The sequence below is a fragment of the Hylaeus anthracinus genome, unplaced genomic scaffold (genome assembly GCF_026225885.1).
Source record: "Hylaeus anthracinus isolate JK02 unplaced genomic scaffold, UHH_iyHylAnth1.0_haploid 11994, whole genome shotgun sequence".
In the NCBI taxonomy this organism is placed as follows: domain Eukaryota; kingdom Metazoa; phylum Arthropoda; class Insecta; order Hymenoptera; family Colletidae; genus Hylaeus; species Hylaeus anthracinus.
Window position 1 is genome coordinate 12,602,430 of NW_026534341.1, and position 14,484 is coordinate 12,616,913.

The following is a 14,484-nucleotide window of genomic DNA, read 5'->3' on the forward strand; positions in this document are numbered from 1 at the left end:
GACAATTCGCGTGCATTGCCTGACACAACGCCTGGAAGAAGGTCGTAGGTGACAACAGACGGCTCCCCCGACCCACGGCACCATCCCTGACAATAGCTTTTTGTCCTCCTCTTCGATACGTCTCTATCTCATGTCCTCAATGCTTGACTAATGCCCGGCCATTTTACACCTATTCCTTTCCGTCCCTTTCCGAGTCCTCGCTGTTCAGTTTCCCCAGTGGCGTGCTCCTCCCGTGGACGTTACGCCACCGTCTACGTGCTGCTTTTCTGGAAGATCGAGGCCCTACATTTTTCACGAACTTCTTCCCGTCCTGCCTTTATTAATATCGAAACGCCTCGGTTCCTGAAGCGAAAGACCGAATTGAGCCCTGGCTGGGAGTAACGGCGATAAAATTGAAAGGGAGTTTGCAACTCGGGAAACGATAAATAATTAACGAAGTGAACAGTGGTTGTTGTTTGTAGCTAAAGGTGGATCGAGGATAAGAGAGGCAGAACGAGAGCGGAAAAGTAGGGGATGAGAAGCCGCAGTAACGTTGGGATCGAGACGTGTTGCGGTACTGTAGATATACGGGATGCGGTAATATTTTTTTCTTTTCTTTTTTTTGGGACGTAACTTATTCAATTCGAAACAGTTTTCGAGAAGTTTTCTTTATTTCGTTCCTGAATGGCTTCTGGAAGTTGATTTGTATCGGATACAGTGGCGTACTTTTATTTTAACTGTAAAACTTTCAATAAGAGAATAAATATTGAAATTGCACGGTTAAAAGCTCTCTAAAAGAAAAATCGGATATATTTTCCGTTGAAGCTCTCAAATTTGACGAGCAATAGGTGAAAAATAGAAGAATAATGGTAGTTGCATTGCAATAGTGCTTAATATAAAACAAGGTTTGATATATCGATAATAAAATACTACAGTGGTTCCATTTATATTTCGTGTTTAATTTCATAGTAACCATCAGAAGTCACGGGGATAATTGAACATTTATATGTATTATTACCAATGAATAAATCTCTTTGCTCATTATCATATAATCAAAATTTATCACCAACGACTCGGTCATTTATTTTGGAAAATGGTTCACTAACATCGGGGTAATTAGAAAATTTGTGCGATAGGAGAATGTATGATAGAATTCGTTATTAATATTCCGCCTCTAACTCGTGTCGACGTGATACTGACCACATGGCGTGTGATTTACGACATTGAATGATCACTAGTTATTATTTATTTTCGGCAGTTACCGGTGTCCATTTTTCAATGGCTCCGCCACTGTGTACATTCGCGGTGTAAAATATGTATCAAATTTCGTATTATCGATTACACATCACTATCGATTTAATTATTGCTTTCTGTTCACGTACCAGCTCGTATTTTTCTCGAGAGAGAACAAGGGCCCCAGAGAAAAATCATGTAATAGATTTTGTCAATGACAGTGTACACCGCAGGGAATTGATTTCACAAGAGCATTTATAAATCCGACCTATTAAACGAACGACCTACTTGCAGATAATGAAGAATTGCAACTGCACAACCGTCGTCAGCTACGACGGAATCGAGCGCCTGGCAAATTGCTTAGGTAAATTTCCAATTTTCCGCTGTTAGGAACGGTGACGTCCAATCTCCGACGATCCTGCCACATACTTCGATGTAATCGAATCGAGATTTCATAAAGTCTGTCCCAGGCGAGAAGGTTAATTGCCAATTGATTCGGGTTTGCACCATGACGACCTGATTTTCACAACGTTGTTAATCGCTGAGGTCGCTACGAAGTTTCTCAGGGCCACGCCACACGGTTTTAACAAAACTCTTGCGTCGTGATTCGGTGTTTATAAGAATTTCCTCAAAGTAGAATTCTTTTAGAATTTAAATTTACTTGCATTCGAATTGAATGATTTGGATGGATAACAATGCCGAAGAAAAAGTTTCTCACCGATCTATTGAAACTTTATTAGGAGACTATTTTGCAACGTAACTAAATCGAACGCAATGAAGAACAACTGCAATTAACAATTACAACTCGGTGGGATCGAAGACGACGAAACGCAACGTGTGTGCAGTAAATTTTTAGAACTGGTATATAGATATTTGTAGAATCCAATATTAGGGGATGAAAATATGGTGAACTGTATTGTGATTTCTCTAACAATATTTTCTGATTAGAGGATCAAATTGGAAGAATAATATATTTATTTAGAATAAAATAAATGGTAAAATAAAGACTGACAGATTTTGTACATCCGTACTCGCACGTTGTCGCAGGAAGAAGAAGCGTAGAAACAAAAACGAAAATCCGTTTAACGGTTTAGCCACTAGTGGCGCCTCGTCAATACCATACGTGACACACACCTAATACTACACACATAAATATACCTCATACGTAAATGTACCTCACATTCCAACAAAAATTAAAAAATAAACTGTGCAATCATATATCCATATTCCAACAATAGGGGATGAAAGCACACTTACCTGTATAATTCTCCTTTTAAAAATATTGTCCGGTCTGGTTTAACTTTCTAAAAGGATTTCAATTTAAAAAAAAACCAAGCGATATGAGAATGTTTCAAGGCAACCTGAAAATATACGAAAAGGATACGAGGTTGAAACAATGTATATTCACTTTCATGAGCACAACACGTCGAAAGGGCACGGATATTTGTTTGGGAATTGTTCGCGCACGCGCTCGTCACTTTGCGCATTAATAACGCGGTAATGCGTGGTCATTTTGCGTCGGCGTGCATCGAACGGGGGCGCCGCGTCGTCGAACCTAATTGAAAATTTATGGGAGCGCGAAGGATTTTACGCGCGATTCGTTTTCGACGAACCTCGCCGTCGATCGACGCGTACACATATATCCCCCATCCCGGGACTTTGGAAAACGTCAGTTCGCTCGTTACGGGAGCAAGTAACGAGCGTTTCGAATTGGCGAAGCCATTTTTCTCGCGAACGCATCTAATTGATTGGACGCCTCTGTACCATTGTTCGTTTCTTGATTTATGGTCCTCGTTGACCCCGTCCGGGGAACAAGGGACAGCGATTCGCTGGAAACGGTGCCGCCGATGCGACCAGCGACCAGCGATCGTGGCGCAGGTGTCCCTTCATAAAACTCTATATCTTAACCCGTCCAACTGTACAGGGTGAACCTGACGCGCGAGGGTCCACTCCAGTGATGGATTTGGGTCACCAAAACGACGAGAAAAAGTTTCAATTGTTTGGTCTTCTTCTCGAGGTAGTGCCATTTTTGTATTCCAACAGTTTTTAACCTGAGAACATTTGCTATGTTTGACTTTCTAATATCATTTGAGAGTACCTCTAGAATTTAAATTTACTTGTAACACAAAATTTTGTCATCTTTTCTCGACTCAGGTTAAATAAGATTAAATAAGGGATCTACTTACGAGCACTCGTTCAATTATTTTTAACCGACTTCGAAAAGAGTAGGTTACTCAATTCGACATGTATATATATTTTTTTTTTATGTATGTTACTCGATTACGCCGAGATAGCTTGATCAATCGGAATGAAACCTATTGCATCTTGTAGAGCATGTCTCCAGGGTGGTCCCATTATCAAAAAATTTTGGGATTTCTCATTTTTCACCCGTTTTTTGTTTTGCAAAAAACCGAAAAATTTTGTATTGCTTCTTATTCCGAAACGAATTGACCAATTGGATTGAATCTTCTTGCATCTGGTAGGGCTTCGTTTCCTCTTAAAAGCTTAAAAAGACGTTTGACCTACTTCCATGTTTTTACCACTTTATTGCACGATACTTGGTAAATCGATAAAACCCTTTACATTTTGCTGTCGGACTTGTTTTCGAGTTGATCACTTTGCAAGAATGATTTTTCTTATTGTTTATAACTGTTGTTATTGCAAAATTCCTATTTTCTTATGAAACTGGGCGAGGAATTTATCGATCAAGATTGAACTTTCCGCATTTAATGGCAGCTAATTTCATGATTTTTCCATTTGTAATTCTGTCTCCGATCCACAAGTGAAGTAGCTTCCGCGTGTTAGGCTATAACTAGTAGATTTGCTCGTCCCCCTTAATTCGATTTAATCGATTCGTTGCGACCATAATTTCTTGAGACATGCAGCGAAGTGCCGAGGCGACGCCGTCCTAGTCTACAGAAGCATTTTTCTTCAGCGTCTAAAAGTTGGTGTTGATTTAATGGATATCGATCACAAGAAGTTTAAGACGCAGTAAAGTGCATCGCAGAAAGCAATCTGGCTCCCGAAAGTTTTGGTTTAATTACGTGTTACATGTAAGTGAAATTGGTTCGTTGTTATCTTAGCAGTCAATACCAGCAGTAGCACTTTGGAAACACCATTCAATCAAATTTGAGTTTATCGAAATGATTTATTGGCGAGGCTTCACTATTTAACTACATTAAATATTTTTTTTTTAAGTACATAGAACGACATACTTATTTATACTTTCACTCCAGACAAAAGTGTTACAAAAGAATTCAAATAATAAAACAGTCTGACGATAAATATTACTGTATCATTACAGATGGGTTAATCTCATCAAGCATATATGATAAATGAAAGTCGTACAACAATTACAATGATCAGAACCAGATTTACAGCCTCAAATTGCTTCTTGTACTTCTCAACGACATAAAATTTACAAGTACCTGACGAGAAACTCCATCGATAAATTTCCAATAAGTTGCGAAAGAATATAAAAAAATGTTTTCAAAAGTAACAAAACCTGAATGGAACTCACTTTGTCGACGATCACTTAAAATACTGCGTCCATTTGTACCACTTTGCGTCTCGTATTGAAAAAAAAAGAATAGTTACTCTTGACATTCGAACATGATTGCGAACCGAGGGAAACGTTTTGTTTGGCAGTTTTAATTGCACCCAGAAAGCGATACGTGATCCCAAACATGTTTTAATGCACATTCGGGCGTTTCAGGATCGAGTCTACACCGGGATGGGTATTTACGCAACCGTTGAACAATCCCTGCTCAATAACGATACGACTATCGATTCGGATTTCGACCACTTGACATCCGTTTTGATTCGAGCGCGGGCGGCAAATTTATGCGAAACATCATTTCCCATAGAAACGTTATCGATCGCGCTAGGCGTCCGCTTACCGGAAGTGCCTTTATGGCAAACAAGTTTTGATTGGATCTGGAATTTACGCGATGTGCCCGAGTCATAAAATTAACGCGCCAACTTAATTATTTCACGGTGTTCCTATTCATCCGCTGTGGCAGCTACTTGCCCGTCGAAGTCGAACACTTCTGTCAAAATATTTCGGATTTGACGACGTAATAAATTTCCAATCGCAGATTTTGTTCGTCCATTCACGCGTGCCCGGTTCTGACAGTTATGTTACAACGATTTTTAATTTACTGATCGCGGGTGTACGAATTCGAATTTCGATTAATAAAATTCTACCGTGTTCGTCTCTAATATAAATCGGAGCTGTGCAGGAATTTGCGACTAGCACGCCGTTGACATCTTGTCAATCAATTAATTGTGTTATTATGTAAAATGGAGCATACTGTACACGCACCTTTAAAAGTAGCACGGTTAAGAAAGTATTGTAAAATTCGACGATGGAACCTGTAACGTGGTACGTGACCGCGGAATTGTGCCGTAGAATAGCGGAAAACTTCGCGTATTTGCACTGCAAACTCGACAAAGATAACTTCATAATATTAACCGCGACTCCGTTTGTCTGGTTCGAGTGTCATGATAATTTAATGTAATTGGAGTGGTTGAAGAATATGCTGCATAATGTAACGAGGAGATTGTGCCGTGAAATGAGAAGAAATTTCGTATGTTTACAGTGGAAACTCGAAATTTGCACTACCAATTCTGGTCCCGATGGTTTCGCTCAAGCGTTAGTTCAACGCGCAATATTAATATGTCATGTTAATTAAAAATACACAGTGTTTACTCTCCAATATCAGTTATGACTGCGGTTCATTTAAATATCATGCTTAATTATTTTCAATGTTCTCGAAATCCTATTTTCTTCCTCAATTTTATTTTGTTAATAATTAATTAAATGAACGCTAGACCCAGAATTAATCTTGTAACAAGAATTTAAACAAATTCTTCCTACAAAAAGTCAAAAAGAATTTCATATAAAACATATTAAACTAAAACAGTCATTATAATTTATATTATAAACTTATATAATCACCATAACAATATTTGCTTCGAACTTTACTTTTCTTAAAATTATGAAATAATTTATTTGCCATCATCAGTCAATACTGCGAATAAAATTTGTAATCGTAACGAAAATGTTTAGCGTTATTTGCCTTGAGAAATTAATTCGAACGAAGAAACTGGACGCCAACAAATTCTTTTCCACTCAAATCCTCTTTTCTTGTAGAACTGAACCTTTTCAGCGATGTCGTTCACCTTGTCAGGAAAATCCTGCTCTAACCGTGCACCTCTAACGAAGTCTACTTTTCCACCATTCTTTTCAACGCGCAATAAGCGAGAGGATCACCAAGTTAAACGGCCCGTGTTGCTCGGCTACCTTGAGAGCATTCTCGAGCCAGTGTCTGAGCTCGTTTGTGCTTCCGTTTCTCATTCATATCGACGGATTTTAAATCCCCTTGAACAGAGACTCTGACGCGACCATGGGGCGAGTCGTCATAAAAAGAATCGTAGCGGATAGAAATGCTCGTGGAATGGAAATTAATCGCGAGGGAGGGAGAACGGAAAGTAATTCTCGAAATTATAACAGTATACCTTATTCGAAACACGAAATCGTTCTTAGAAAATTACTTTCAGTCTCTGAGAATTTCGTATAAATCTATTTTCGCGAGCCTGCAGACTTTGGAAATTTGAAAGAGAAACAGCATGTTGTGCCTGCTAATCTAAATCTAATCTCACTTTACACTTTACAAGTTCGCAGCCATTAGCTCGATATTATTCGCGACGAAGGATTGTACGTCACGAATAATACCGATTACCAGGTCTCACCACGTGGAGGTTGCTGCGAGTGGAGACCCGGAGATAGAAGGAATCAAAGTTCCTTCGATCTCCCTCTACATAGAGTATATACATACATACATGCATACTCTACATAGAGTCGATGAGCTTAATACTAAATACGAAACCATGGAAATCAAAGAAAAACAAGTCCCTTTGATTTCTAAAGTCTAAGTCTGACTCTGCCAAACAATTATTTGAACTAAATGGAAGCTAAATGGAAATCGCGACACGACGCGACCATGTAACGGACTTACTGAGTCAGTCCCGTTTCCTCTTGATGGATCTGACTCGAGAGATGACGACCGACACCTCCGAGCCAGTCCTTCACACCCCACGCCACGTCGAGAGCCACGGCGGACCCAACTCGCGATCCGTCTCACTGCGCTTTGGGCTTACTGCGCAGCTTGCCGAGTCCTGGACTACCCAGATGTGACGCAAAGAGTAGAGAATTGACGCGAAGGCATCGATCGTCTTTCTCTCGAATACAGATCCACCAGGAAGACGGCAACCGACCTTTCTGTCCAGTTACACAGTTGGCCACTACACTTATCACATGAAGTAATAGTGACCGAAATGGAGAACGGAGTTGCGAGTCCAATATGGACTTACGAACAAACAAAAAATTTGAACGAATGATTAATAATTATTTGGCAGAGGAGACACTCGTACACGCAACCTTAAAACTAACCAAACCAAACTAAGATACTAAGGGAAACTACAAAAAGGAAGGACGCGAGACGTGGACGCGCGATCGCGAGATCCATATCGACCGAAGGATCATCGAAGAATGAGATCTCGCTCCTCGCATACCTGTGTCGGACGAGGGTCGCGGCTCGCTTGTGCCTCTCGAGGTAGAGAAGGGGAACAACCGCGTAACGATACCGTGCGTTTGACAATTAAGAAGTTAATCAATGTAAATAATTCCGCTGCGAAATAATTCAGAAATCCGGTTCCGTTAACGCATTAGAAGTTTAAACGGTTCCTTAGTCTCAATTATTTAACTCGAGGATAAAAGTGGCGCGCTCGGTGTTCTCTCGTGGAACATGAATATCGACGGATTTCTACGGGATGGTCCACCTGAGGGACCACTCACTTAGACTCGTCGGTCGTTACAGTCTTAGAGACATTCCCAGAGGACGATCGAAGTCGAGACCAGGTGCAACTGCGGAGCTCGAGTGACGTAATCGTTTTACAACCGACGGAAAGGCTGCCAAAGTTGACTGTCACGATGGGGACTGGGGATAAAAGAAATCTCGTGCCACGTTTTTCATCGCATGTAGTAATGGGATCAATTCTATAGCAGTCCAATCACGTGTGGAGAAAAATACACAGGACAGGATGCAACATTTTTACTAAACTGATAGTTCACATACTCCTATTCAATGTATTTCTAAGAGTATCAGATGTAAGACATCATGTCCAGTCGAGTCTTTAATAATTATACATTCTCCACATTATTACTATATAACGTTTTCGAATACCTATAAAATTCATAATGTTTGAAGTTTTTAATGATTATACATTCTCCACATTATTACTATATAACGTCTTCGAATACCTATAAAATGCATAATGTTTGAAGTTTTGATGAATCCTTCGAGGTACATTCAAATATCACTAAAGACTACAACATACTCAAATTTCCACAAAGTCTGAGATGTTGTTCCATTTAGTATTTGATTTCCCGTGGAATGACCCTAATAGTATACAAAGAACAATTCGTTAATCATTATAAATGTTTAATTATGTCGAAGATATTAATTTTTAATTGATCCGACCAATATATATTAAAATATAGATAAATTTATCAATATTTATCAAAGTTATCAGTATTTAATTGAAGAATAAATGTTACTGTATGCATTATAAATGTTTAATTAATTAGGATGTATTCATTTTTAATGCATTTCGAAGTTACAGAATTTTATTCCAATTTTTTTTTTTTGAGAAATAATAACTTCAAACGTGAGAACTATTAATAGTTAATTAAACGTATTCGTAGGACATTTGTTATTTTTTCAGTGCATTATTCTTAAGAAATAAATGCATAGTATAATACTTTTATTAAAATTATTCTCCTATTCAGTGTATGTTCGTCCTCGATGTTTGATTCATTATCACAGAAATAAAAGAATATCTTAAAATGTATAGTTTAGTTCACGATAATGTTTAAATATCTCGTTTTATAATTCCCCTATAAATTTATTAGATTATCTCTAAAACTCTAACCGAATTCACTCTTGAAAGAGAACCCGTCTTGTAAAGTCGAAAGTAAAAATGAAGCCATGTTTGTACCGATTATGTCATCATTAATTCGGTGATCATTAGATATCCACCTCGATTCCTTTTAGAGATCAGCCAGAGCCCGCCTACCATGTTTGAATCTTCAACCAGACTCTCAAAGGGTTAATTAGAACTTCTTGGATCATTTCAGTCGCGTAACGAGATTTCAGCAACTGATCGTAGTAGAACGAAACGGAGATTACGATACCGACGTCGGTGTCTTCGCGAAGTAATCGCTCGAAAACATGATGCTCCCGTTCCAAACACAACACTCTGATCACGCCACGAGATTACAAGCTAATTATCGTTAACCAGCTCGGCCGGATTGAAATTCAGCGAGATCGCGGGGCGAAGACGCCAGGACGGAAAATTGGAAACCGATGCGACTTGCCAGAGTATTCTCCGCTTCGCCTCGATAATCTGCTCTCGAGGCAACCTGTGTGCGTCATTCCCACCAGAGATTCTCAAACGGGGAGCCAGATAGCCCCCTCAGTAGCGCGTGCAGTACTTCTTAGAACTAAAGAGTGTGAAACATTAAAAAAGAACATAAAATTATTACTTAAGACCCACGTTTTTGAAATATTTGAAAACAAAACTTAGAAACTATCAATTTTGATCAGAGCTACGAAAAAATATTAATATTCTCATATTGCAAATGTCCTAATCGCGAATGCCAAGGTCTCTTTGTTCTTTGGTAGATTAAATTTTGCTTGAGCGAGGTATATCATTTTCTGCAGAAGTGAAAATATGTAAAAGAGTAGAATTTTTTGTTCGAATAGAAAAAGAACAAAACGTAGAAACGTTGCAAAAAGAAAGCATTTTATCTTTTCTCTCATGTGTTTTTACTGGAAAAATAATGGAATTATATATACAAAATTCAGAAGAGAGCCACGATAGGAGAAAGATTGAGAAACACTGTTTTTCACGTTGCACGTTCTTCATGTACGCTGTACGCCACCCTGCGTCACCCTTAACGTATCGTGTTCCTGAAACCCACCATCCCTCGGCACCGTATAAGCGAGAATTACCACTCGCGGGCTACGATCAGTTTACATCGCGTAGTCGTCGGGATAAATTAACAATACCCGGTAAATTGTTACGTTTCGCTAACGAAACGAGCTGGGGAGAGTTTCGCTGATTGTCGCTCGTAATTTCCCTACGCTCGAACGTGGCGTGGTTCACGTTGTAACGGAGACAATACGTCAGCGTATAAAAATAAATAATAAATACTCGTTGTTATTGTGACAAATTACACCGCATTGCGGTGTCACGCGAGTTGTCAATAATCGTTCCCAGCAGTCTCTGTTTCAACTCGGAACTCGCTGTTTTCATTCTAGACGTGTACGTCATTCGAATGAGAAACTTTTTACTTCCGCCAACGTGAATTTAGTCAATTACTTTTACTAATTAAATCAGAAGTAAATTGATATATCTCAGGGTTAAAACTATGAGGTTAAGGAGAGGAGACTCTGTTTTTCTATTCGAATGTTGTTGTGGTGAGCAAACAGTCATCCTGAATATTCGTAATAATTTTATTATCGCTGTTAATGTCTCACTGAAAATTGCAGTAAGAACGTTGTTAATAATTCATTTCATAATGATTTTAGAAAGAAGTCTAAAGTACATGTACAGTGGGTGTAGAATGTATTCGTACACCGATCAATTTTCCAAAAAACTTTTTTGTGAAATTGTAGTTTCTTAACTTCTTTTTTATAATGAATGATATTTTACATATTCTCGGAAGTCTCTAAGATAGATATAGTCCAAACAACATTTACTAGAAAAGTGGGTAAAAGCATAGAAGCAATAAATAAGTATTGTACGATTCTTATGACGAACCATTTACAGTAGAGTTTGTAACGTAAACACATTAGTTTATTGTTCCGTACGAATTAGAAAACATCAAATTTCCAGTAAAGTACTTTTAAAAAAGGTTCTAATAGAGGAATGGGAAAAGATCCCACTTCGAATAACTAATAATTTAGTTAATTTAATGCTTAGAAAAATTACAATAATTATAAAATCAAAAGGAAATCCCACGAAGGAAGTATTATTCACTTATAAATTAATATAAATTTCTTTTTTTTTTTTAATCAAGTGTTAAAAATTAAACAGTTGTACAAATACTTACTGCTTCAACATTTCTATCGATAAATTGTTTTTTTTCTTGTTAATTTTGCAATTTAAATAAATAGCTATTCTTTTTGTAATCTATCTATTCTAGAGATTTTCGAGAATATGTAGAATGTCATTGTTTATAAAAAATAAGTTAATAAATTACAATTTCACATAGTTTTTTTGGAAATTGATCGGTGTACGAATACTTTCTACACCCACTGCATTAAATTGGTGCTGCTAGTAGTAGAGTTTAGAGACATTTAGTCCAATTTCTTCAATTACTTCAAGCCAATCAACTACAGATCACTTTCGTAATATAACTTCCAAATCATTCTGTACAGCTATGTGCAGACACTCTCTGAAAATCCGTAATTTTCCTGTCAATGTTTTCCCTTCTATTCAAGGACGAAATCGAGTATGAGGTATAAAACGACAGGGAGTTAAGTACCTACAGTCAGCGATCGTGTCGAATAGTGGGCAATGTAGAAAGATAGAAGGAGGATTTCCACCCTTCCTGGTTCGTTGCTTTTATACCAGGTCTATCACACGACACAGATCTCTATTCAAAGAAATATCAAAGTGCTGAGTTAGACCATCCAGCCGTTGGTTACCGGCGGGGCTATCCTGCATTAAGCGTGTTCCCCTCAGCGTTAACGAAATTCATCCACTTTGAATATCCTCGCCACTCCATTTACACTGTATCGCGACATCTTCTTCGGATTAACTATTCTCCACTGTCTGTAAATAACGAAAAAAAGAAACCTGGAAATGGTAACATCCATTCCATGCATCAGCGTTTTCACCTTAATTCCATTTGTGCTCAATCTTAATCTCGTTAACACTCGCCCGGTCCTCCATTATTTTTATTCAAACTCTACGTTACGTCTTGGTGGGATAATGGTTTCCATTCTACGAAGTGAATTCGTGCTCGAATTGACACTCGTCTGTTCTGTAAAAATCAGTTATTGATCGAAGGGAATGCGTGGTCTTTTTCGCAATGTTCGATCTTTTGATAATTGTGCGACAGTATCTATTGGGTTGTCTGGAAAGTCCGTTTCGATTTTTGGTAGGTGTACGGTTCTGAATATTTTGAAGTGGATGAAAATAAATAACTTGGAAACATCTCTTAAAAGGTGGAAAGGTTGTGGAACAAAATGGTACCAATGCAATTCAACAAATATATATCAAAATTCGAATGTGTCTTTGAATTTTTCTTAAAAATTGGGACAAACTTTCTGGACAACCCAATATTATAAATATTCATTACGATATCGACTAATTCGTCGATACAATGAGTTGGATTTCCAATAAATGACGTCGAATGTTGCAGCAAAAGGTGTTGCCAATAATAAAGCAATTTTTAAAAGAAGAGGTTTGGTATACCATCCTTTTCTTCAATCTTCTTCTACGAAATTTGTGTTTGCAAAGACTTTGAGAATTTAAAAAAGGTAAATGAAACTTGCAGATTGCGCCTGTAGAGTGTCATACATACACAATGAGGTTTCAGCGTTATCAGATTTCTTTTAGGGCAAGGTTCGAGAAATTTGATGACATTTTCACCATAGGCTAAGTGACGTTATCCAACAGCCTTATTCGCTGAACATTGCCCTCTCACCCTGCTTCGATATAGTGGAATTCTTGTATCTTCATTTGGTTCTTACTCGTTAACGAAAATCTTAGCAAATACCAAAAATCTGGAGTTGAATATATTTTAAAAAACTTACTTTAAACGAAACGAGCAAGTTCTCTAATAATGTCATCATAAACAACAATCAATCTATTCAATTATTCAGTTTTTCAATTTGATAATTTTAAATATTCATAGATATTTCATTTTACTCTTTAGTAAACATGATTTTCAAACAAGTCGTATGATCACTATTATTATCATTTTGAACAAATTCTTTTTTATATTTCTTACTATTCCATACAAATTTCGTTATTTCTCTAATTTTCATTCTAAATTCAACTCCCCTCTAAAGATCTCAAATTTTACAAAAACGTAACATTAAAACGAAAGCGTTCGCTCGTGCGCTCTGAAAGCTCAAAAAATCATTTCGTATCGTTTAATTAACTACACGGAACAAAATGTTCGATTCTCTCTCAAAAAAAATCGCAGAACGAGAACAGTTTTGCGGTTTCGCGACTGAAAGGTACGATGGCTCGCCGAATGTTCTGTCACAGATCTTCTGATAAAATTCGCGTTGGGAGCTACGCTTTGAATTCGAGGTCCGTCCCCTTTGTGCCATGTTTTCCGCTATTCATCTGCGAGGAATTTCATGCCACCGCGGTTCTATCGTGACTCGTGCAATAGACACGTACGGTCTTCGATTCCTTCGAATATCGGTACGCTCAGTCATACAGCAATAATCGACCAATAAAAGACGCACTTCTCCATACCTCCCCCTCCCTCTATCTCTCTGCCTCCACGTCCATCGCGACGTCGAATCTCTTCTGCGGTTTTCACCGCGTTTTTCCACTCGAAAATAATTGGTCTCTCGATCGGGATGCGTCACGAGTCGCTTCACTCTTGCAGTGTCCCCGGCGAGAATGCCATCAAGCGACGTTTCCCGTTCGTTCTTCTTCTTCTCTCTTCTCTTCGCCGACCCCTCGACAACCTTCTGCCTTTCTATACGCTCGCCACGAAGGAAGCGACGCGCGAAAAGCGAACAAAGCGAAAAATAGACTACACGGATACCGTGGCGACCTTATTCGAAAGACACGATCGATCCCGACTTCCCGTGGCGCGAGTGGTCCCTTTCGCGGTGTTCGAAAATCGAGAACGTCAATTGTCAACATGCGAGCAATCCTGAAGAACTTTTTTTCTCGGAAATGATCTTCACCACGAGCCATTCAGCTGTCACGATTGCCCCGAGAAGTGGCCAATGTTTGGATATTTTTTGCGCGACAATCGTGTAACGAGGAAAGTTCACGTTTGAATATACGAGTGTTCGCACTTTGAAGTACATCTTGTAAATTTTATATGGCCGTATATGGCCGACTGACATATTTCATACTATTGGGTTGTCGGAAAAGTCGTGACGAATTTCTGCAATAGGTGACACTAGTTTACTTTTGGCAGTACTAGAGTCAGTTGCAACCACG

General features: G+C 38.5%; 1 protein-coding gene across 3 annotated transcripts in view; it reads left to right on the forward strand.

The window, feature by feature from the left end:
* Positions 1 to 14,484, forward strand: part of LOC128888507 (agrin-like) — a 546,810-nt gene that overhangs the window by 296,963 nt on the left and 235,363 nt on the right. The window lies entirely within an intron of this gene.